Raw genomic sequence first — 27,070 nt, forward strand, 5'->3', positions numbered from 1 at the left:
ATTTGATGTTATAGTCTTGTAGATAATGCCATGGGTAATGCGTGTGCCAATTTTTGTCGCGATTGCGCGATCGACCGCTGAGATCATAAGGGGGGCTGAATCAGCCCCCCCCCCAGTCTTCTTAGGCGTAGAAATAGCCCAGTCTATTTAGAGTTAAATCATTACCTACTTCAGGTACCAACTCTCTATCAATCATTGTGCATTTATCTCTTCTAAATGTAGATACATGTAGGTGATCAAACTCATGTGAAGATACACCCTGGAAATTATCCCCATATCCAATGTGGAAAAATATAGGTACATTGTAATATCACAAAAACACATAATTCAAGTGGCTTCCATATAGACATACAGCTTTTGAGTCCTGGACAAACAAACTCATTCCAAATTGGTATGAATACAGTGTATGTTCATACAGACCTAACATGCAAAGTATTCTTCACGTGACGCTGGATATCCTATGGTAATTTGTTTGTTTTAGTGAGACTGTAGGGGAAAGAAATGACTTCTTGAAGAGAGACTTCTCCCGTGTACGGCTGACCCTTCTGTCCTCGAACTGATGTGGTAGGCGATATCCACGTGGACGTTTCTGATCCCGAGTACTAATGCAGCTTCACACTGTCTCCAGTCATTTTTAACACTTTGCTCACTCGCGGCCATTCATTACTGAACTCTTCTAAGTAGACTGCAACCGTATCTCCCAGTTTTAATAATGGATGTTGAGGCCTTTTCTGCTTAGTACCTAGATGGACCTGAAATATTACAATGAGAAAAGTCTAAATATTTATTACAAAGGCAATACAAGTTAACAGTGGTATAGCGCACATGAACATATTATGGGATACAAGTGATTAATTCTGAGTGTTTGGAATCCCAGCTATGGGTTAACTTTCTTCAGCAAGAAATTGAACCACATTATGCTGCAATCAACCCAAATTAAGGAAAGTGGGTACTGGCAGGATTAATTTGGCTACTTTTACACATTTACCGGGTACTTACCGCTTAAACAGGTTGTTGTTCATAATTTGTTTTTGCCCTCTCAACATCTTTCATGAAAAATCTGTTACTAGAAAATATTGTGCTGCGATGTTTCATGACTTATTTCCTTTAATAAGCCTCGTGCAACTTTTAAGACAAAATTACGATGTTACGTAAACATTAAGTGTATGTAAGAACAAAATTTGCTTAAAAATGTGATTTCATGTACAAATCAAATGCAAATTCTGCATGCAGCTAACATTAATAAATGTATCACGATTTTTATTTTTACTGATTAAAAGCAATAGAATTCATGTTAGTTATGACTGAAAAAAATTGCAGATGATTTCCAATGAAAAACAATGAAAAACAGTAGTTTTAAAAATTTCCATTTTTAAACCATTTCATAATAATCCTGTCTAGACTGCCCAGATCAAAATTTAGCAGTTTTGTGGGTATTTTTAAAGATTCACAGCCAACTTATGATTAAATGTATTAATTACGGTAACATATTTAATTGATTAAACATAAATTTGAATTAAGTTTAGTACAAATGACAATCAAATTGTGGAGATTACTTCTTGCGTGTGTGCATGCAAATTTTTGTCGCGATCAAGCGGAATGAACATCCGAGGTTTGAAGGGGGAAAGCAAAAACAGGTCTGTCTCCCCGGGCTATGCCATTCTAAATTAGCCCAGGCGAAATAGGGTTAAGATAATAAACATAATTAAATGGAACATTGTCAAAGAATAGCGGCCCAATATTGAGAAAAATATTGTCCTGAATTCATATGTCATATTTTCAGTGATACTTGATAACTATTTGTTTTTCTATAATTCATGGAATAAGAATGTACACTTTTTTTTGTATTGAAAATGCAAAAACTTAATCCTAAAGGGGGGGGGGCTTTCCCAGACAATTTTACATTATATCTGTAACATGAAAAGCTGGTGCTGACTCATTCTAAGAAAGTTTTTTTCAAGTCTCGCTAAACTTTTGAAACCAAATTTGCAACCCCTTAGTCAGCGCACAACATTTGTAAAGTGTGCATCAGGCCCAAAACTGCTCCAAAACAAGATTTCCTCTACAGATCCAATGCAAATTGTGATGTAATGCCAAATCAATAAATATATCACCATTTCTACATTTTCTGATTACCAGTAAAAGTGATAATATTTTCTTTATATTCTGAATAAATTGCAGATGATGTCCATCGAAGATGCAAAACAAAAAGTTGAAAAAAACAAAGATTTTACATAATAAATTAAAAAAAAAAAAACATCAGAAAAAAATTTAATATCAATTTTTAGCTCATTACTCTTTGCCTGTTAATATATCATTTGCTGTTTACAGTACCAATTTTCTAGCTACAACAATGACTGAAAAGAAAGGAAAGTTGCTTTCGCTGTGACTGTATGACTTTTTTCCGTTTAACCTGCACAATACTGATACATAGATCACATGGTTCTCTATGCAATGTTGCTTCCAAACTGTATTTGTTTTCAAAATTAGAAAAGATAATCATTCTCTACTTATTAAAACAAAAAAGCTTCATGAAATTTCTGATAGAAATAGGAATTGCAAATTCTAGAATACATTCTGTTAGATTACATGATGGACATCCAGGATTACATATGGTGTTGAATGTTCTCATCCCTGCAACTTTTGCGTACCACTGAAATGTGAATTTAAATTGCCTCAACATTGTATCTCTGCATATACTTTGAAAATACCACATTTACACAAAAGAAGAGGGAAGAAAGATGGCAAGTGAATAAAGATTGATAATTGTGGAGGCTAGTCTTCCGGGCTGACATCCATGACATATAAATGATACTTATCCTGGAAGACTGTGATGATTAAATCTAAATACATGTACATATACACTATTAAATATTTCATTGAAACTTACTTTTGCTGGAAAAGGTGTGACTCTCTTTCTTGCAGTAAAGTTTGTCTCTCTTCTCTGCCAGTTGTCTTCTCTAGGCAAGATTTCAGTTTGGTGCATATGTCGCATTTCAAAAACCGGTTCACCTGGAATGAACAAATAAAGAGAAAAATTACACAATGTATATTTTCTTAGTTTTTCGAGGAACAGTAGTTAACATCATCATAGTTGGGTGCTATACCATTGTAGCAGCTGCACTGCTAAAGCCAGCAAAGTATGCTCTATTATTGTAGATCACCTAAAGACCTGTGTTTATGTTGGGGAATACATAGTCAAGTATATCAAATCTACTTGGTCTCAAAACAGCTTCATGAAATGTGATAGAAATAGGAAGTTATTTCAAATTTTTCAATAAAATGCAAAATCTCTGGTTTTATGATTAACCCTATGATTCAGATTTCCCCTCAACATTTTTTTGTGATATATCTGCCATGCGAAATTTTCTGACTGCGCCATTGACTAAATTTTTATTTTTAAGTCTCACACAACTTTTGAGAATAAACTTGCAACCCCTGAATACATGGTTCCAAAATTACCCAATATTTTGTAAGTGCATACAAACCCCAAAACATGAATTTTTGTTCAAATCCAATGCAAATAGTGTTTTTAGCCCAAATTTATAAAAATGTATTACCAACTTTCCTTTCACTGATTAAACATAATAAATATCATGTTGTCCATGATCAGTGTAATAAAGATTTCCATCATAAAAATCAATAAAAAACAAAGAAATCAATCAGAATTCTGGAAATGATATATACAAAAATAATAATTGCGATATTCAATAATTTTTAGCAAAATTTAAGGGCCTTATTTAGATAGTTAGAAGAAAGGTTTTTATTTTATGCATAAATTAGCATAATAAATTGGCAGTATTTATTAGCAACGTAATATTTTTGAAAATTAGATTTTACCTTTTTTTAGATTATGCCATGTGTAATGTGAGTGCAGATTTTCATTGCGATCAATGGCCAAGATCATATGGGGGGAGTGGCTGAATCAGCCCCACCCCAGTCTTCTTAGGTATCGAAATAGCCCAGTTATTTATGGTTAAAGGTATAATAGTTAATATTAGTAAATATACAGTGCAAATACTCACGAGAATCACCTACCTTTGGAATGGTAACATGAGACATTTCCATTCTCCATTTGCGGAAGAAGTATTGCTGACTACAAACAGAACCTCCTTGCTCTTCTACATCCTCCTTCATAATCCGATACACATTTCCATGTATAAGGCATGAAGAAGATGGATTTTGTTGTTGGTTGGCAGTTTCTCTCCAAACTTATCGACAAATTCACTAAGCCACACCATTGACATCATCACAGACAAAGAACAAAGTCCTTTACGATGGTGATTTGATGGACGAGATGTCACCAATCCTTCTGAAGGTTAAATGAATACCGAGGTGGTACATTTAAAGCAAAGGAAACTATAAATATGTATCTTCTACAATATTATTATCAATAGAAACATAATCATATTATTTCCTGAGCTAAATTTACACTGGTCACATGTACAACAATCACTATCGCTTTAAAATTGTGATCACTTTAAAATGTAATCAATTAATTCTGATTACCTTTGATCCTTCAATCATATCCTGCCTCCACGTATTTGAACTTGGTAACACTTGTACATGTACTTGGTCATTTTTACCCTTTGAAATTCTATTTGGGTGAATTATCTACGTTCTAAATTCCAAGCCAAGCAATGGAAAGACCGAGTTAAGAAATAGGTGACCACATTTCTGGTGGTGAAATGTTGGGTGTACTAAATTTTGATATCCAAGGTCTTATATATGTCCAATTTCAATGCTTTAAAGTCCATTTTTTAGACCAGTATTTGTCGATAAATTTGATATTAATGCACCTTTCATTGTAAGGAGGATTTTGACTTTCTGTATCCCCACAATCAAGCCTCCTGCAGTTGTCTTATCATATCAGCACTCCTCTTCATTACATGTACATGTATCTTTCTTTCCAGCATGCACATATAACAATAAGTTAAGGACTTGTTTAAGATTAAAACAAGCAGACTCCCCTTCCCCATCTCCTAAATGAGCACAGAGACCCATTTTTCACATTGAATTTGTGCTTGAATAATTGTAATGTTTGGGAAAAGACATCTGTGACTATCAAGTGAACCAAAAAATTGTCCTCTAAAAGCTTGCTGGGTTTAGCTCCTGCACCAATGATAATAGCAGAACCAGATCCTAAGAGACAACATGTAAAACTATAATCCCTTATAAATAAATTAAGTGAAAAAAAAGAAAGTTTAAAGTACGTATGATGATTTAATTTTACAAGAATGGTACTAGTCATGTTAAAGGACAAGTCCACCCCAATTAAAACTTGATTAGAATAAAAAGAGAAAATCCACAAGCAAACACTGAAAATTTCATCAAAATCGGATGTAAAATAAGAAAGCAATGACACTTTAAAGTTTCGCTTCATTTCACAAAACAGTTATATGCACATCTTGGTCAGTATGCAAATGAGGGAACTGATCACATCACTCACTCACTATTTCTTTTGTATTTTATTATATGAAAAATGAAATATTTTGATTTTCTCATCATTGTCATGTGAAATGAAGTTTCACTCCTCCCTGAACACATGGAATTCCATTATTTTAACATTTTGTGCTTCAGGCAAGGAGGTCCTAATTGTCACAAATTCGTAAAAATTGAAATATTGTATAATTCAAACAATAAAAAACAAAAGAAATAGTGAGTGACATCATCGACTCTCTCATTTGGATGTAACTGGCTCGTTCATATAACTATTTTGTTGAAAAAAGCGAAACTTTAAAATGTCATAACTTTCTTCTTTTACATCCGATTTTGATGAAATTTTCAGCATTGTGTTTGTCTGATTTTTCTCTATTGATTCAAATCAACATTTTTCTGAGATGGACTTGACCTTTTAAGGATACCTCTTGAAACATTTACCTGCTAACCCTGACTCCATCTTCCATAAGCGGGTCATAGTAATCCCAAGGATGAGTCTCCATCCATGTTTACAAAGTTGTGATGTTCAATAAGGTACTGCAAAATCCATAGCCTCTGATCTGCTAGAGTCTTGTTCTGAAATCCTCTGCGGGCCTTGCATCTATTCTTTATATCTTATGAAGACAATAACTTCTGCAGCATTTCATTCTCAGTATTGCCGCTAATTCCAGACAGGCTGCATTTCGCTCTGTAAAATCATCAAAAACATCAGGGCATGAATGTACCAGGATGTTCAGTAATACTTTATCCACCTTATGTCCAAGTTTCATGAACTAGGTCCATATATTTTCTTAAGTTATGATGACATTTCAAAAACTTAACCTCAGGTTAAGATTTTGATGTTGATTCCCCCATCATGGTCTAAGTTCATTGACCCTAAATGACCTTTGACCTTGGTCATGTGACATGAAACTCTAATAGGATGTTCAGTAATACTTGATTGACCTTATGGCCAAGTTTCATGAACTAGGTCCATATACTTTCTAAGTTATGATGTCATTTCAAAAACTTAACCTCAGGTTAAGATTTGATGTTGACGCCGCCGCCACCGCCGCCGCAGTCGGAAAAGCGGCGCCTATAGTCTCACTCTGCTATGCAGGTGAGACAAAAACCAAGGACAATGCAGATTTTGTGTATAATTGCACTCAATTCAACACATTCAATGAGAAATGTATAAAAGTAAATGCTCATTTGTGGCAAAGGGCACTAGATCTATATGGTTGTTGCCATGATTTTGAAGATTGGCAGGAGCATTTTCTGTGCATTATTGAACCTTTCTCAGTGTACCTGCTGAATGAGCACAATTGTACAGAAAGTCTGAACAGGCCTTGGCTATTCAGGCAGGATAGTATACATTAAGTTTTTACTATTTTGAATTCCTTTTTTTTATATTTTTTTTTGTTCTGGAGTACCATTATTGCTGCGGGTGTACAGCTGCGTATAAAGTGTTAAAGGTCAAGTCCACCTCAGAAAAATGTTGATTTGAATCAATAGAGAAATATCAGACAAGCACTATGCTGAAAATTTCATCAAAATCGGATGTAAAATAAGAAAGTTATGACATTTCAAAGTTTCGCTTATTTTTAACAAAATAGTTATATGAACGAGCCAGTTACATCAAAATGAGAGAGTCGATGATGTCACTCACTCACTATTTCTTTTGTTTTTTATTGTTTGAATTATACAATATTTCGATTTCTACGAATTTAACGGTAAGGACCTCCTTGCCTGAAGCACAAAATGTTAAAATAACGGAATTCCACGTGTTCAGGGAGGAATGAAACTTCATTTCACATGACAATGACAAGAAAATTAAAATATTTCATATTCATATAATAAAATACAAAAGAAATAGTGAGTGACGTCATCAGTTCCTCATTTGCATACCGACCGAGATGTGCAGGTTTTTGTGAAATGAAGCGAAACTTTAAAATGCCATAACTTTCTTATTTTACATCCAATTTTGATGAAATTTTCAGTGTCATGCTTGTTCAATTTTTCTCTTTTTATTCAAATCAAGCTTTTATTGGGGTGGACTTGTCCTTTAACCAATATAGGCTATATTGCATGATCAACCAGTCTTAAACATATGATTTCAATTGTTTTGAGTAGATATGAAGGATTTTGTTTTGATGATATAACGTTGATAAAATCTTTCTAATTTGAGTAAAAAAATATTACTGCCACATGTCAATCATCTGTACATGTTTCAATGTAAGTTATTTAAAATCAATGATTTTTAAAAAATCATAGTGCAAGTGGAGTAGGGGGCGAGTGTTCATCACTTTATAGGCTATAATGCAATATTATCCTGATTTTAATGACATGATTTCAATTGTTTGGAGAGTAGATATGAAGGATTTATTCATGTCTTGATGATATGAAGTTGATAAAATCTTTCAATTTTGATTACCGGTAAAAAGAAAATAGCCACAAATAAAAAAATTGTCAATCATTTGTACACGTTTCAATGGAAGTGATTTAAATCATGATTTAAATCAAAGTGATTTAAATTAGCCAACCCTGACCCTTTCACAATCAATAATAGCAGAAAACATTAACAAAAGAAAAATGTGCATACATTTATGTTAGCAATTGAAGGTCTTACATGTACATGTATGTGCTTTCAAAATGTTGTGTTATTTCTCAACCGCATACCCAGGCATCACAAAAGATGTGCAATATTTAAAAGAAAAAGTCAGGGAGCAGCGCAGTAAAAAAATTGCGCAAAGCTCTGCATAGTGAAAAAAAAATTGTTGGGGACACCCTCCAAGTCCCCCCCCCCCCCCGTTAAATGCGAGTTAACCTGAAATGACCTTAAAGTGATTGGTTAACATTGGTTTGACTTTAAAAAAATATGAGCTAGAAGGTCACACTTGTCACCTGTGTCTGTGATATGTTACAAAAATGAAGCCCAGAAAAAAATTGCGTTCGAAAATAATTATTTAGTGCTTCAAAAATTGAAATATAAAGTGACCGGAAACACCATCTTAATTTTATCCCATACACTTATGTGTACTATTTAGGTGTCTATAAGACGCCTATTTACAAAATCGGGGTTTGCCTTGTAGTTTTAGCTTTTCATTCTCAATAATGGTTGTTTTCAGGGTTTATTAGTTCTAATACATGCACTTGTACACATGTTTCATCTTGGTTTTAGAATTTTTTAAATCGGCTGCTCACAAAGTTAAACAATACCTTTAAATTGTTATATTGTGACATGGACATAGTTTAAAATTAATTTCCCAAGTGTAGTGACAACATAAATATGAAAATGCAATGACTACCAAATCAAGATTACTCTTGTCAGTCTAACATACGGTTAAATCTAGATTGACAGTTACAAATTAAGATTCCAATTGATTTATCAAACGACAAATGCTCTCATTCGTTCCTTAGCCCATAGTAGCTCATTTAATAACTACATGTAGGGTAGCCTCTCATGCAGTTCCAAAACCTGATCTCCCTGCGGGCCCTGCTGTTATCGTCATTACCTTACAAGTTACATTGTGGTTTGTACAGGTAAAAAAAATGGCAAAATGTAACATAAAATGATCATTATGTGAAATTTTAATTTAAAAATAGCTTACTTTTGCTGAAGTTCCTTCTACACGTACATGATACAGCTTCAGAGCAATGAGAGGAGTCAGACTCTGTCTCTATGTCAGCAAAACATACCATCTGACGTTTTCTTCCTCAGGGTTGATCTTGAATAGATAAAATACAAATTAAAATCACTTATTAATACTTCAGTAGATCTCAGAACTGTTGAAAGAAGTCTAACAAAATTATTGCCTAAAGCTTCAGATCTACTGTATGGTTTAGTGGGCTTAATCATTCATTCAGAGATCCCTATGATATCAACTAGGTTTTGGTAACCTATTAACTAAGCATTCTAAAAACCTGCCTTAAACAATTTAAGGATAGATTTCCATTTGTATTTGCACTGATCTTAACCCCCTTGCCTTCAAACCTCTCAAAGAGCATTTTTCTACTGAACAAAAAAAGCATTATGATGCCATGGCCCTGGGAAGCAGAGGTGCTAGATTTGCCTTGGAGTGATTCATTTATTATTCTCCACAGGCAGCACCCCTGGAATTCTGGAAGGTGCTATAAAATGGAGAAATATAACCAAATATTTTCTAAGAATTAATCATACAAATAAGTGTATGAAATTAAGTAATATCCTTAAACTCACTTTAAATTTATGTAGCTTAGTGAAATGGTAATATTTGGGGAAATATCAATTTTGACATTGCTACAAAGTACAAACCCCACAAAAATCACCAGAAATAAATTTTCAGTTGAATATGCCAACAGAAATAGGGGAAACTTAGCTTCATAATGATATATATATATATATTTGACATCTCCCTTCTATGTCGTATTGCAATATATGTTTGAATTGTTTATGTGTATTTTTTTTCCAATATATTCGCCCACTTTATCATTTGTGTTTGTACAATTTATATCATTTGTATGTACAGCCAGTGGAGGCCAAATTTCTCTGTATTTTATCATGGAGAGTCAAAAGGGGCTTAAACTTTTGATCCTAGCAGAATCTTCTTCGGAGGCAAAATGACAAACATATAAAGTGGAGCCAATTATCATGGATCAATAATAAATGAATCTGAATCTGAAGATATGAGTATTGGATGTTTTCAACATCATTACCAAGAGAAGAACTTTGACTCCCACAGATGTTTACTTTTGACAAAAGAGGGATTAAATTTGGGAGTCTATTGAGGCACACTTACCCTCACACTATTGTACAAGGTGACAAAAAGAGGATTAGAACTCATTCAAATCAGCTTAGAGCAACTTTGACACAGTAATTAGGCACTTCCTGTCTTGATTGCAGAGAAGTATCAATGAAAGGTTTTATCAAGTTTTAAATTTCCTTGAATACAAAATTAGGAAAATACTCTTGTTTTGCATTTCAGGAAGAACAAATTCCAAAATAATTTAGAGACAAATATCTGTCTAAATAATACTTTCAGAACATCAATATGGGTTTATTTGATACATCTATTTTGTTAATGGGTGGTCAATGGATACACAACTTAATGAATCTGGGTTTCTGTCAAATGATACACAAGACTATTCCCTTATTTTTTTTTTTGGAAATATTTCCATTCCTACTTTTCATACACTAATGATGCTAGTAGTAGTAGTAGTTGTATTACATGTTATCAGGCCAAATCATAAAATAAGGTTACTTCAGCAACTGGTGGGCTTAATCATTGACTTTAAAAAGGTAAATTAATACAATACTAGCACATCAATGATGTGGAGCTCATCCGCCAACTCGCAAAGAAATTTAACGCAATTTTTAACTTCAGCCCAGTTGACAATGTAGTGAATTATATTGGTGCACTAGCATACATGTACCTACAAGCCACAACCCATGCAAAGGACGTATCCTTGCCCCCCTGATGAGCTTGAAGATCTTTTTTTTGCCTGTCAATTTTTTTCTGGTACGAAATCCTTTATTTGTAATTGAAGACCTTTTTTTTGCTTGTCAATTTTTTTGGCGGACGGTTTTACCCCCCCCTGTGGAAAATCCTAGGTACGTCACTGTATTGGCGACATAAATTGAGGAAACAGAATTGAAATTGATGAATAAATGAAAAAAACATTTTTTGTGATTTGTGAAAAAAAATTGTAAATAAAGCATAAATAATTTTTTAGTCAAAATTTTTGAATTCTGTGTAAAACCTTGGTGAACCCCATGTAGCTATCAGATGGAACAAAAAAATTCAAATTCGGTTTCTTGAGTTTTGAAAAACATGTAGCATATTTAAAGAGTTTCTAATTTTGCATCCCCCACCTAGAGCTATCATATAAAGCAAACAAAATTGAAATTGACAAATGAAGGAGAAATAAGTGTTTTTTGTGATTTATTATTAAATTTTGCATAAATATCACATAAACTAGCATTATTTTCTAGTCAACATTTTAAAATTCTGTGTGGAAGTTTGGTGACTCTCATGTAGCTCCACCAGATGTAGGAAAAAAATAAAAAGTTGACCAACTAATAAAGCATTTCTTGGTGATAATGAATAAATTTTGAATAAATTACCAATTTTAAGTAATTTTCTAGTCAAAATTCTTTGTTGAAGTTTGTGAACCTCATGCAGCTACATAGAAAAGGCAGAAAATATCATGAAAATGATTTTCTTTCTTGAATTAAGTTGATTATTTTTATATGAATAGATTTCTTGACTCATAATAGATGGATTTGGTGTCAAAATCATGATTCTAGGTTACTCAGAAGCTGAGTAAAAAACTCTGTTTTGGGCGACCATTTTGAAAAATCCTAGATGGCAGCTATATAGGTCACAGTGCACATGGAAACTTTATTATTCTAACCTTTCCTTTAATTTTCAATTTCTTCAAAAAATATCCGGCGAAGATAAAATATGAACTAATTTTTTCCCTGAAGCTAGTGGTGGGTACCAATGGGAAAAACTCATGTTTACAAGAGTCTTCAGGAAATTGGCAGGCTCAAAAAATGAGATACAAATTCATACACATATATCATGCAAACTATAGACTGCAATCACTGCATGTATATGCAAATGTACTTTGTAATTGTATCGATCTTCATGAAAAAGTTTTCAAAGACATACCTGGTGAATTAAAGTTAATATCGACTTCAGAAATGTAACAATCCGACTTTTTGAAAGGGAAATCTACTTCTGTTGAGTAGCCACCTGTAAGCATGTTTAAAGAACCAAAAATTAAACAACAAATTCAATCATTTTTAGATCAAACCTTTCACCCATCATTCATTTAGAGATAGTCCTCCAATAAATGTTAGCAGAATTTTAAAGAGGTGAACATCATAAAGAATATAAATCAGAGAGGGCTCTATAATATGCAAATAATTGCATCATTACCTTTTGTTTAATAAAAGTTTAAAGGGGAAAAGAAATCATCTAAATCCTTCAACTTCACTTAAGACCATATAAAAACAACTAAATTGCTTCCATAAATACAATGTTTACAACATGTTAAAATTACCTAATATCAACCTCCGTCTTTTTAAAATCGATTTTTGTTTGAGTTTGCTTGCCCTTGATGCCACATTTCAGGAGGCAATTTTATATGGATTTGTAAACTACTCAAAACGTATAATATACCTGCTTGAATCTCAACTTCACTTGCATGGGGTTCATGTTGTAGTGTACATGGATGTACTTTCTCTCTTTGAACAACACTGCTTTCACTGAACACTTCAAGTTCCACCTGACAAAAGATAAAAAAATCCAGACTTCAGAAAGGAAAATTAGAATAATTACATCATACAATGTACCGGTACATGTAGCCTAGGTAGGACCAAGGCTAACCTTCTTCTTTCTTTTAATACTATGCTTACCTATGTATAAAAGTATGCAAATATTCAGGCTATAGGTTCATTCCAGTTAATATAAGGCGATAACTTGATTTACCTGGGATATAGTTAATGTAATTCTAACCATGCATTCACTTTTGCATGCATGTGGTAGGTAATTAAAACCTGTACGTAATGTGTAACTTTCTAAATATGATAAACAAAGGAAAAGCATGTAAAGCTTATCTTCAGCTTGGTTCATCTCCCCAAAGGGAATGCCTCTAGACCCCATTTCATATCATTACAAGATTATCTTCCCCCCAAAATAGTTGTGGTGTTAAAGGGGAAGTTCACCCTGAAGAAAACTTTGTTGTAAAAATAGCAGAAAAAATAGTAAAAAATATCTGTGAAGGTTTGAGGAAAATCCGTTAAAGAGTAAGAAAGTTATTAGAGTTCAAAATTTTGGATTTGTGACGTCATAAACGAGCAGCTGCCCCATGTGTTATGTAATATAAAATGTATGAATTTCAAATTTTGTATGGTTCCTGATGACTTAATTTTGTTTTCTTTTCATGATCGGGTGTGAAACGATTTGTCTATTGATATACAAAAGTTACAGTAAAAACCATTTTCAATTTTCTGAGAAAATGACATTTCATTGATTTTTTACCATTCGCTATGCAGGAATGCTGCTCGCATATGACGTCACAAATCAAATAATTGAAATTCTAATAACTTTTTAATTATTTGATGAATTTTTCTCAAACCTTCGGCAATATCTTTTATTATTTTTTCTGCTATTTTTACAATAAACTTTTTGTCAGGGTGAACTTCCCCTTTAAGGTCAGATATAATCTTAAAAAATTGTTTCAATGTTATTTGATAAATATGCTAATTTTACATTATCTAATTTTACATTATCAGATTTTACATTGATTGCTTGACTTTTCCATTGCACAAATCTATTTCATTCATTAAGACACACATAGTCATAGAATTAGAACACTGAGTAGAGAATAGATCCCTCTAGGCCTAAAACTGTTTCACCGGTATAAAACTCCCAGTTTATAAAAATCCTGTGTAGATCACTCGCATTACAGTTTTTTTTTCATTCCTTGAAATATCACTTTTGAAATAAAAAATGGAAAGAGTTCCCTATGCACCCTACACCAAAAATAACAAGTATTTAGACCTCTCGTTCATTCACTTCAAATTTATCTATTGATTTTTTAATGTTATTATCATTTGCTTGGCATCACCTAGCTGTGCCATGCCTGGTACTGCTGGTAGTCTAACAGTGAACTGAAGGGGACATCCCGATAGACCGCGGGTCCGATATAGTCTGCTATGCAGACTCTGAATGGCTCGTGAGGTGGGATCTGCTACTGGTTTGCGAAGCAAACCAGCCTGAAAGGGCGAGCGCAGCGAGCCATTTCTGCAGCCTCAGTAGACCTAGTCTGCTATGCAGACTCGTTGAATCAGCTGAGGTACACACACTGCAGATGTGGGTCTACATTTGTAGACTAGGTCCGATAGACCGCGAGTCCGATAGTCCGCGGGTCCGATAGACCGCTGGTCCGATAGTCCACGGGTCCGATAGACCGCGGGTTCGTTAGACCGCGGGTCCGATAGACCGCGGGTCCGATAGACCGCGGGTCCGATAATCCGCAGTGCGTGTCAAATTATGATCAGATATATCAAATGTCATCGAGCGGTCCAAAGGTCAAATGATACGAGACCATGGGGTTCTATCAGGTGCGGATCCAAGGGGGGGGCGAGGGGGAACTGCCTCACCCATCCCCCCCCCCCCGCTCAAGAAAAAGAGGGGGAGAGGGGAAAAGGAGAGAATAAAAAGAGAGAGGAAGATGGGAAAAGAAGATAATAGAAAAGAGAGTACGAGGGGAAAGGAAAGACAAAGAAAAAGGGAGAACAGGGAGAAGAGAAAAAAGAGAGGAGGGAAAAGGAAGAGAAGAAAAGAAAGCTAGGAGAAAGGAAAAGGAGGAAAAAGAAGAAGAAAAGAAAAGAGGAAGGAAGAGAAGAATATTTAAATAGAGAGGAAGATGGGAAGAAAGATAAGAAAAAAGAGAGATAGAGGAAGAGGGGAAAGAAGAGAATAAACAGAGAGAGAGTGGAAGGGGAGGGAGAGAAGAAAAAAAATAAAAGAGAAAAAAGGGGAAAGGAAAGAAAAAGAAAGAGGGATAAGTAATGGGAAAGAGAAAAAAGAGGAAGAGGGAAAAGAAAGAAAAGAAAGGAAAAGAAGAAGAAAAAATAGGAAGAGAATAATATTAAAAAGAGAGAAAGATGGGAAGAAAGATAAGAAAGGGAGAGATGGAAATGAATGTCGAATGTCCCATTGGGGGATTTGAAATCTCATCTTTTTAGGTTGGAATATCAAAAATTTTCAGTTTAATCGTTGAAATATGTATCGTCTTGATGACTAACTTTTCGACTAATTATCCTCATCAGTGGCGTATTTATTCAGCATTGGTGCAGGGGGGGGGGGCCGAGGGCACCAAGATAAAAAAATAAATGAAATGGGGTGGGGATAGACGTTAAAGAAAATCTGAGATTTTATTCTTAAAAAACACATTTCGACTGATGAGGATAATTAGTCGAAATTTAACATGGTAATTATCTAGTTACATACGCGTCCTGTTCAGGTTCTCAAACATTGCCCAGAATGTTAAATTTTCAGGACGATATACATGAAATTTAATTTTTAGCTTGCATATGGCTTATGAGATTATAACACATTTACGTTGCTTATAAAGTAAATCTAGGAAATGACTGTTAGGACATGGGCGTTTGCCCCCCCCCAACAAAAAAAAAGAGAGAATCAAGGCTAAGAAAAAATAGACAGAAAAGGAAAGGGATTAGGATGAAATATACTATTATTTTCCGAATATTATGTCAAAATCTATCACAACCTTGTATTTTTGTGATAAAAGTGTCAACATATTTGCTTGCTCGCTTCGCTCACTACCAACTTCTTATTAATTTTATGCGATACGCCATATCAAGCCCCCTCGAAATTGTTGGCTCATTACGACACTTGGGCAAATCAACTTTGAGCGGCCGATCGGGGAAAATATGGGAGAAAAAAATGGCCCCTCCCCTATTGGCGGAAGCTGGGTCCGCCCCTGAATTAGGCTTTCAGGATAAAATACAGGAAAAAAAAAAATCCGATCACGCTTCGCGTTCTCATTATTTATTTGGGCCTTGTGAGATACCTCAATGTGTTTTTTAAGAATAAAATCTCAGATTTTCTTTAACGTCTATCCCCACCCCATTTCATTTATTTTTTTATCTTGGTGCCCTCGGCCCCCCCCCCCTTGCACCAATGCTGAATAAATACGCCACTGATGAGGATAATTAGTCGAGATTGCATATTTCCTAGAGGTTATCATTGATAATATTGAAGGGTATACTAAAACAATAGTACAGAAACTACAGCTCCCGTTCACAATATTCTAGTAGGGCCTACTCTGGTGAGAAGTTAAACCGAATTGCACCCCCCCCCAATCACTCGTGCTTCGCGCTCCCATTGATTTTACATCATGGGCGGAAATCCCAGGGGGGACGTGTCCCATGCACCTACTCAAAATAGTAGGGGGGACACAATATCAAATGTCCCTACTATTTTGGTCTTTGATAATCATAGAAATACATCATTCTAAATCGAAATAAAACATGTATTTTGGGACAAGATGACCTTACTTTGGCGTTGATAACCTTTTTTTCCGCCCCTTGTCCCCATAGACGGATCCAGGGGGCCGAGCTCCCCCCCCCCCTTCTTGGCGGAGCAAAAAAAGAAAAAGGAAAGAAAGAAGGAAAAAAGGAGGAGAAAGAGAAGAGAAAAGGAAGAGAAGGACGACGAAGGCATAAAATAAGATGAGGGGAAGACTTGGAAATTAAAAAGAATCTTTCGTGCAACTATATAAAACTTTCGCTCGCGCTTCGCGCTCACATTGCCTATTAGGTGATTTACATATCTTGTTCAATATGGAGTTCGAATATCAAGTTTGGAAGTCAATATACAACACATATTTCACCTCGGAAATCGAACTTTCATTATTTTGTGTAATTTACAATTGGTTTTTAAAAAGTGCTCTGTAAAAATGTAAATTTTATGGTTTGAATGTTAACATTTGCTGCTTGCGATACGCGCTCGCAAATTTTGATTTATCAGGTACCTATATTTTCGTGTAATCCATAAAGTTGTCAAAATATCCCTTTTCTGGTCTGATTGTAAGGCGCATCAGCTAGAGCGCTGCACGCTCGCAATTTGATTGGCGAGTTATATAAATGTTTCAATATTGTTTATACAACAAACTACTAAAAATCCCCTTTTCATGACAGTTTATCAAAAATTATAGCTCGCGACTTGCGCTCGCATTAATGGTTGAAAATATATAAACTGATGCATCCTATTCATAATAACAAAAGTGAAATGTCCAGTTTTATGCCATGACATCATCAGATTTCGCGCCTTATTAGGCATTAATAAATATGATATCAATATAATAATTAAATTCTCCCTTCATTTCATCTCGTGCTTATCAAGATGAATAGGAAGATAGTCATCATTTTCATATGATGGCATGTCGTAAGGATGTCCCGGTCCTATGTCAAAACTCAAAGTAATAATAATATCAGCTCTTTTTTAAGTGCGATCCATATCCACCTTACAATTTTTCTACAAAGTGCTAGAAATATAAAGCTGAAATTGACTCTTTTTTTCAGATCGGACTATCAAAGTTTCATGATTTTCATGATTAAAGTATTTAGAATGTCTAGATTCTAGGTCTAAATATGAAACACGCTCGCACATGTTTATTCAGATACCCAACTTGTTCTGTAATTTAAATCATTATCTAGTGTCAGATCACAATATCAAAAATTTTCTGCTCGCACTTTGGGCTCGCATTATTAATGTAGGATTCTAGGAATACGCCATATGACTCATCCTTTTGATGATTTACAAAACATGAACAGAGTGGCCCACTTTTAGGTCAAAATCTCGATTTTTTTTCTTCTCGCGCTTCGCGCTCGCATCATTCGTTAAATTACATAGCTATCCTGTTCACGATTACAAAAACTGATTGAAAATTTCCATTCTTTCTTTTAAAAAGTTCAAAAATGTTCAGCTCGCGCTTCGCGCTCGCATTTTTTGATTGTTGAAATAATTATGTGACGCCTTCATGGCAAGTGCAAGCAGTCCTTAACAGGTACCAGGTAAAAACGTATAATTTTTTTTTTTGCTCGCGCTTTGCGCTCGCATTATTAATGCTCATATTTTTTAAGATTTACAAATCATGAATAGAGTGTCTCGTTCAGTAAATATTATAGGACTAAATCTAGAAATTTTCCGCTCGCGCTTCGCGCTTGCTTTAATCGTTTACTCATATGCCTATTCTGCTTGAGTTTAAAAAAGTGCTTAGAATTTCCTTTCTTTGGGTGAAAATTTCAAAAAGATTCAGCTCGCGCTTTGCGCTTGCATTGTTTGATTGTTAAATGCTACTTTAACAGGTATCTTTTTCATCAGTTCATTTCCCCTCGCGCTTTGCGTTCGTAGTTATTATTAAGTTGCGTACATGTCTTTTTCATGATAACAAACATTGCCCAGAATCAGTTCGAATTTTAGGAAAAAAATACATAAAATATCCCCAAAAATTAGCTCGCGCTTCGCGCTCGCATCATATAAATGAGGATTATGATATTATGTATTAATCTATAAGAATAAAGCCAAGAAGTGACTAATGAGGACTACCCCTTCAAAGAAACAAACAAAAATTATCTTTGAGCTGCCGATCGGGGAAAATATGGCTGAAACAAATTTCCGCCCCACCCCCTGCCCCCCTATTGGTGAAGGCTGGAACCGCCCCTGTGTCCCCCCTAGGCCCCTACCTTTTGGTATTTTTGTATTCATAGATTTTTTTTCAAGAACACATTAAAAAGTGGTCTTTATTTCTTTTTATGTGATTATAAGATAATTTAAGTTAGCCTGGCCGGGAGGGAGTGGGCGCCATTTTTCTAAAAGTACACATGGGCGCCATACATCAGGTCAAATTTGCTCCCCCTCCCTCCCCTTGAAATCCTGGATCCGCGCCTGCATGGGTTCTATAACAATAACCCAATTAGGGCAATCACCCACTGACAACTACTTCAAGGAAAATATTATCCCCATATTTTTTTAACGCCGGGGACTGTTACCCCCCCCCCAAGAGATTTACTCTCCAGACAATAAATTTTTTTTAACCCCAGATAATTATGAAAATAATCATTGTGAAAATGCCTCAACGTGACGACATGGCGTGGTACTTACCATGTTTTAATTAATCATTGGCGGCCGAAGGCAAAACATTTAGGGGATCCACCTGAAATTTTGGGATGGACACAGGTAAAAAATTGACAAGCAAATCAACCAAAATTTTAGGAGGGACCACCAAAATATTTTGACAAGGAAAAAAAAAGAAGGTTATCAACCAAAATTAGGGGGGGGCAAAAATATTCTAGGGTGGTCTACCTCAATTTAGGGGGGGGGCGTAGAAAAGAAATTGACGACCAAAAAAAGGTTCTCAACTAAAAATTTAGGGGGGACCGTCCTCCCACCTCAAATTTAGGGGGGAAAGCCCTCCCCCCCCGCTTCCGCCGCCTATTAAAGTAATTAATAAGCTTATTATTTCGACATAGCGATATATTCTATCTTGTCAAGTCGATATGTCCACATGGCGAGATATGAAGTGTACAATTTCCGGCAAGCTAGAATCCCGATATATCGCCATGTTGACATGTAACATAATTAAGTCGACTTGGCAAGATACAATATCTCGCCATGTTGACATATAACTTTTTATAAGTGGACTGACTTGGCAGGATAACGTATCTCGCCATGCGGACATAATAAGCTTATTTAGTCGACATGGCAAGATAAAGTATCTCGCCATGTCGTCAAGTCGATGGCATTTTAGAGGCTCCGTATGGCGTCAAGAGGGCATTTTTCCGGGGGGGGGGGGGGGGGGTGGGGGTGTAGTCCCCGACGATAAAAATATGGAGATGATATTTTCCTTGAAGTAGACGTCAGGGGCGATTTGTCCTGTGGGTCATCGTTATAGAACCCCATGGACTCGTATCAATGACCTTTTGACCTATTGATGACATGGATTTCACTATGTTGTCCTGATCATAATTTTACACACACCGCGGACTATCGGACCTGCGGTCTATCGGGCCCGCGGTCTATCGGACCCGCGGTCTATCGGACCCGCGGTCTATCGGGCTGTAACCGAACTGAATCACTAGGCGGTTTCAAACCGCCTCGATCACAAGAATCCCCGTTAAATTACAAGAACTTTTTAAGGCTAAAAAATACCCGTTAATTATTCCTGCATTCACACCGCCCCGAAACACATCCTTCGGGATAAGTTCCCGAAGTTACGAGCATGCGCAGTGTGGTCTGATAAGCAGGCAAGGCGGGAGATTCAAAATCTCTAGCCCAGCAGCCACCCACGCCGCCGCGCCCAACGACACGCTGGGATAAAAGTTCCCGTAATTTGCTTTCACATCGCCAAAATACCTGCGACCTTGGAAAAATCCCCACGAAAGTTCTCGTAATTTCGCCACGTACCTACTATTTAGCGGGTATTTTCTTTTGGGGAGATTACGCGTAGTTTGCTTTCACATTACCAAAATACCTGGTATTTTCTGATCGGGGTAAATTTCCCGATCAGAGAATACCTGGAACTGGCGAACTTCGAGGCGGTCTGAAACCACCTACTGTGACCTGTAGCTCTCTCCTCACAATATAAAGCTAGTGTTGCTTACCTTGCTTGGGACTCTAATTCAACTCGTTCCAAATGTAGTCAAAAACTCATGCCGCTGATGTCTATGAACAATATAACCAGGGGGGGGGGGGCAGTCAAATGTATTGCTATACATCTGCGTGACCAAATTACATGTATTTCAAGACACCCCCTAAACATGCTAAACAAGTTTTACACAGGCATCATTTACACATTTTGGGCCCTAAACAAGTTGTTGCCAGAATGACCCCTAATGGAAACTAAGTGTAAAAATATTTTTTTTAATTTCTCTGTAAGTGGATCGAGCCAACACTCACACTGTCACAGCCACAGGCCCAACACTAAACAGTAATTGGTGGCGGAACAACCAATTTAACAGAGACCAAAGTTTTTAGTATAAACTAAAAATAAAGCCTAGGCTTAGCCTTAGGTGCGCCTTACCTCTCTCTGCACCAACGGGATCTGCTCGAACACAACGTCGTTGCTTGCTGCAATCTTCGAACCCGTAGCTGATGTCAAATCGCCAAAACTCGACTCAATAATCAGACTGAGAGTGGGACTGGGCCTGGCGCTGGCCTGGAGCCGTACTCCGGCTCGTAGTAGACTGGTGGCCTCTTCATTTGTTGCAGCATTTTCCTCTTCTGTAAAATAGAGAGCTTTGAAAAGCTGTCGCGCTTCGTCGCCATCGGAAATTCTTCTTCGTTTAAATTAAGTTCACATTGCAAATGTGTAGTTCGACTGTTCGAGATGTGTGGTAGAATTACACACGTGCTCAGCGTCAGCTTTGTGTACAAACAACACACATGTGCGATTGATTGCGAAATCAAATTTCTTGCACTGGCCGTAGGCATAGCCATAGGGCGGCATAGGGTGTAAATGCTGGACAGGTCCTGTGTGTGTTTTGTGTGCTGGACATAGAGGTCCATGGTGTGTGTGTAAGGGTGCGTTTGTGTATCGTGTCTCGTATTTTTTTCTTTGTTATGTTACTGGTCTGGGGTCCGTTGCAGAAAGAGTCAAAAAATCATTTGCAAGTCAAAAATGCGCGATGTTGATTGGTTGAAAATCAAGTTGCGCGTAATTTTTAGAGTTCGTTTGATTGCAACTCTTTCTGCAACGGGCCCATCATGGAGCTATACGATGTACGGTTCCGTTCATGTATTGTATGGGCATGTCCGTAATAGATGGGAGCGGGGTGGGGTGTGTGTTAAAGTGTATACCTTTTTAAAAGAAGGGAAAGTTCACCCTGAAGAAAAGTTTGTTGTAAAAAGTAGTACTAAAAATTGGTAAAGGTTTGAGGAATTCCGTTTAAGATTCACCTCAAACGAGGAGCACCATAATAAAACAGGCGCGTAGCCAGCTAGGGGGAAGCGATGGGGGCGGTCGCCCTCGGCAACAAAAAAAAAACCGCACCAAAATGAAAGAGGGGAAAGGGAGGAAGAAAGAAAAAGGAAAAGCGAAGAGAGGGAAGATGGGTACAGCCCTAATGTTTTCTATTTTATTTTTTTTTGTCAAAAAACCTAAATGAGACGTTCTTTTATAATTCATACAAAATTTTGCTTTCGCGCTCTATCCAAACTATGATACGGTTTTTCCCCTTCCCATTTATGGGATTTGTATATTCGTGCCATAAATCGTAGAGTATACATGAATTTAAGAAAAAAATATGATGATTCTTTTTTTAAATTGCATAATTGACGCAAAATTTCGGCTCTTCTGTTCGGAGCGGGTCAACACTCCTGCCACTCCCAGAGTTCCCAGATATCTTCCACTTTTCAGTGAGTAATTTGTGGCAAAGTATCTGCTCAAAAGGGGCTCGAGGCATTATGAATTCGTGCCGTGCTATATACGATGAAACTTTATTGCTTTTACACCCTTCTTTGATCTTGTTTGGTACGACTTATTTGAAATTTTGAATATCACTGAACTTTCTAAATCATACAAAATAAAGCGCTTAATAATGAGTGACTTTATTACACCTTTTTTTCCTCCCGAAATAAATCACAGATGTTACCATGTTTCGCGTGGAAGGGAAATGAAAAGTCCCTCTTCTGGCTTGCATCAGGCCCTTTCACATTTTGAGCTCCCTTTTTCTTCGTAATCCACTTATTATCTAAGAAATATCAAAATAAGAGCAGGTTAAAGTTTCAATTCAGAACTTCAAAACCATTCGCGCCGGAAGAAATATTTACTGGCCTTGCATATCCGTCTTCTATACTACTGTGATTTAAAGTCATCTAAGGTGGCTAAAGTTTTTATCATCAAACATGATGCGACCAAGGTGGGCATTTCATGCTATATCTGTTCTTAAAAACGTTTTAGCCGTTCAGCGCTTCGTGTGGTATTATTTCATTCAACGGTTTTAAAAATCTTTTCCCATTTAGGGGACGCTCGTATCTTTTAAATACATTTGTTTTAATCACAGCAAGTGGGGCGAGTTGATAAGGAAACTAGAGATGCAAGAGACGTCTTCTTTCAGATATCAAGAACTTTCCCCTCCCTACACCCTCAAGTTCCTTTTGAGAGTGCGCTTCGCGTGCACTTACAGCCCCTCCAAAATTAAATCTTGTCTACGCAGTTGATATAAAATACATGACTTTCATTTTTTATTTCTAACTTAAATTTGTTTTCTTTTCGTGATCGGACGTGTATGTGTCAGTCATGGGACACTTTTTATCATTTTATGATGGCGCTATCAGGCCCAACGAGCAATCTAAAAAAATGATTTGCCTATTGATACGAAAAAGGTACAGAATAACCCGTTTTTCAGAGAAAATGACAAACAAAAGATATTGTTACTATATACCATGTAAGGTTTGGTGTCCCCCAAATGTCTTACATGGGAAACACCGACTTTTGGGTGTAGAATCCATATTATCTTTCTAAAGAATTTTTTCTGGTAGCCATTACATAGTATTATGCTTAGAAAGAATGATTAGCAATAACATAAAAAATAATGAAAAGTATGGCCATTATTGTATTTCGTAGATGATTTTGGTGACCCCCCAAATATTACGTTGTGACATGCATTGCTTCAATTAAATCTTATTTTATGTTATTGCTAAAATTTCTACTTAATTTATGTATTATCTGTGGTTTCTATTTAAACATTAAGTGTCCACTTCAAAGTACACTTTGAAAATATTTACTATTTTCTATTTACATCAGAAACATTGAAAAGTATTTTTTCGGCATTAAGTTCTCAAAAAAGTATTTGATTTGCTAAATGGATTACTGACTTGCATTATGACCACTCTTTCTGAAATGCACAATAATAATAACGTGCGCTGAAGTTTCTAGAGTACTGCAAATGGAAATTTTGCATTTTAAGGTCTCCCTTTACACGAGAAACACAATTTTTGCCCCCTAAACCAAAGTATTAATATATCTTTTCTCAGTGGCGTACCGTGGGTCACGGCATTGGGGGGGGGGGGGGGGCACCAGCAAAAATTTCGGGTCACTTACGCTCAGTTGTCAGGTATACTGACCTAATAGAGATATTTTAAGGACATGCAGTGCCATCAAACGGATATGTATCTCAATGATTAAATAATGCGAGCGCGAAGCGCGAGCTGAAATTTGTTTATATTGACGGCTAAAAATTGACATTATAAGCGAATTGTTTTGTAATCATGATACTTAACTGTCTCGCTTAGAAACAAACAATGCGAGCGCAAAGCGCGAGCTAAAAATTTTGTATATATTGACCCTAAACAAGGAAATTTTAAGGATTATATTTTAGAATCCATTAAGAGTATAAATATCTCACCATAGTCATCTAATGCTATTGCCATCCTTTGCTGATTTTGTTAGAATTACATCTAAACACAGTCATGAAGCACCTTTTGTAGTCATGTAATCATGATTATCATGCGCATCTTACTAATCAAATACTGCAAGCGCAAAAGCGCGAGCTGAAAATTTAGGAAATATAGACCTGAAGAGGGGCATTCTAAGGGTTGTTTGTAGGAATTCTCTAAGACCCTACGTATTTGACTAACCAAATGATGCGAGCGCGAAGCGCGAGCTGAAATATTTGTATATATTGACTACAAACATGGATATTTTAAGGACTATAGTTATGAATCCATTGAGTCAGAGTATACATATCTCACCATAGTCATCTAATGCGAGTGCCAAGCGCTTGCTGATTTTGTTCGAATTACATCCAAACACATGGAGCACTTTTTGAAGTCATTGTAATCATGACTAATGAAATACTGCGAGCGCGAAGCGCGAGCTGAAAATCTAGGAAATTCAGACATGAAGAGGGGCATTCCAAAGCTTGTTTGTAGCAATTCACTAAGACCCCACGTATTTCACTAACCAAATGATGCGCGAGCTAAAAATTTTTTATATTCAGATCCGAAAAATTGACATTTTAAGGACTGATTTTAGGAGTTCATGAAGAGCAAAAATTTCACCAATCCACTAATGCGAACGTTAACACGGACAGGAAATGTTTTATATTAAGACCTTAAAATAGGGCAATAACTTTCAGTAGTCATGAAAAAGAAGAATATATCACTACTTAAAACAATAATAACTATAATTGTGAGGAAATATATTATTGTGTTGTATATTGATTTGAAAACGGGGGGCTTTAGTACAGCAGGTTTATATATCTCGTTAAAAAGTCTATGCGAGCACCAATGCGAGGAACAATGAAGACACAATTAAGCAAATAATGTTTCATAAAGTTGTGAAAAAATGCTTCTTATGTTATATAACATAATATAACACTATGATAAACAACAATTTATTCTTTCCCCCACTGTCTACGTTTCTCTTCCCTTTTCCCTCTTTTTCTCCTTTCCCCGTTTTTTTTTTTGGCCTGCCGATTGGGGGGGGGGCACGTGCCCCCCCATGCCCCCCGTCGTTACGCCACTGTCTTTTCTGCTCTGATTTAAGTTCTTCATGATATCACAGCCATTTTGAAGGAACTTCCTCAAGGCCTATCATTTTCAACCAAAAGATAATTAACTCATTTTAGTGTCAAAACAGGCGTCAAAAAATTGAATGCCTTACTTAGGGGGAAATACTCATTTCTTAGGTGAAGACAGTCTGATGACAAGATGTGCGCTCAGTTAAGTTTGTGGAACTGATCGAAAGGACGAACAAAAATGCTTTGCGAAGGGGCGTGAAAGAATACTCAGCCCATATGTGGCGTAAATTTTGACTGAACATGACATGTAAGCTATAATAGCAATTCTTAATTTGAATAGTCACATATTCGTGACCTACCATGCACACAGCGTATATCTCTTCCCGTATTTTGGTGATGAGAGTTGAAGCCTTTCACAATTTTTTCGATGGCTAATATTTTTTTAATATGATTTAATGATCAAATATGATTTAATATGATTTGCAAGCAATATAATTCATCCACGTCTCATCTGAATAACGTAAAGTAGGCCTGCTATGTAAAAGCTATACCAACAGGGGGCCGCGGAAGCGGGGGGGGGGCACTTTTTCCCAAAACTGTGTACACAAATGTAAAAATGACCATAAGATTGTGATTTTTTGCATGGTCAGCCCTCCCACTTTTGGCTCAGCCCCCCTCCCCACTTTGAAAACCGTTCCGCGGCCCCTGACCAAGAGCCTGAGGTCCCCCTATGAAATAATAGCATCCGCGATACAAAATTAATAAAATGCGCTACAAAATTTAATGCGTCAAGGTTATAATATAAAGAATATCAGATAAACGTTTCAGGATAACTCTGGCTCAACCCTCAATTGCTGCTTTCCCTATAAACAAACTTGCCAAAACAGCATAAACGAAGCTAATTTAATAAAAAAAAAACCTTTATAGCTCTTCTATTAATTGCTGATCGGCAATTTCCCTTACCTGTGGATCGGCCCATGCAGGGTCATTAGGGGGAGTGTAATCCCTTCCCTTCGATTGTCTTCACATTTTTCATCCTATTTTTGTAGGGGGGGGGGGGGGGTCGATGGAACCCGGACCTCCTGGCCATACGGACTTGCGGATCATATAGGACTGCATGCAGTTTTTTTCTTTGTATATTTCATTTTTTTTAATACCTCGTTGTTACTATGTAATGTTTATGTTGTATTATTTTTTTTTCTTATGTTTCTTTGTTTTTTATGATGATCTTTAAATGTCAGGATATCATTAAACTTTTGAATTTTTGCTGTTTTGTCAATCGGGCCATGTCTTGGGTGTCGATTTTTGTTCAAGGTTCGTGGTATGACCGTGATCGTAAATATTTTTTCCCGGGGGAGGGGTATAAAAACGTACACATTTTTTTTTTAACAAACTCGAACGAGAGGGAGTGAATGAGCTTGCCACGGGGCATGGACCTATCCATGGAGGAGTATTCTATTGTTACTGGGGTGCTGAGCATTGTCACATCACCCCCAGAAACAATAGATAATCCTCCGTGGATAGGTCCATGCTAGTCTGCAGGCACAGACCCTGATTCGAACTTTGATCAACAAGTGTGTCCCCACGCAAAGACTGGCACATACAAAACTT

The 27,070-nt window shown here is 36.4% G+C and overlaps 1 long non-coding RNA gene across 3 annotated transcripts; it reads right to left on the reverse strand.

Moving 5' to 3' along the window:
* LOC121419352 lies at positions 1 to 21,592 on the reverse strand. Of its 3 annotated transcripts, none has more exons than XR_005970584.1 (8): positions 21,019 to 21,592; positions 12,585 to 12,690; positions 12,072 to 12,155; positions 9,030 to 9,146; positions 5,881 to 6,127; positions 4,026 to 4,312; positions 2,891 to 3,012; positions 1 to 752 (listed from the first exon to the last, which is right to left on the reverse strand). It is a non-coding gene; the product is annotated as an uncharacterized LOC121419352 (long non-coding RNA). The 3 variants fall into 3 exon arrangements; XR_005970582.1 differs by having other exon boundaries at positions 4,039 to 4,312; positions 21,019 to 21,589; XR_005970583.1 differs by lacking the exon at positions 12,072 to 12,155 and having other exon boundaries at positions 4,039 to 4,312; positions 21,019 to 21,589.
* Positions 21,593 to 27,070: the final 5,478 nt, after the last annotated feature.

This window comes from Lytechinus variegatus, chromosome 7, assembly GCF_018143015.1.
Source record: "Lytechinus variegatus isolate NC3 chromosome 7, Lvar_3.0, whole genome shotgun sequence".
NCBI lineage: Eukaryota > Metazoa > Echinodermata > Echinoidea > Temnopleuroida > Toxopneustidae > Lytechinus > Lytechinus variegatus.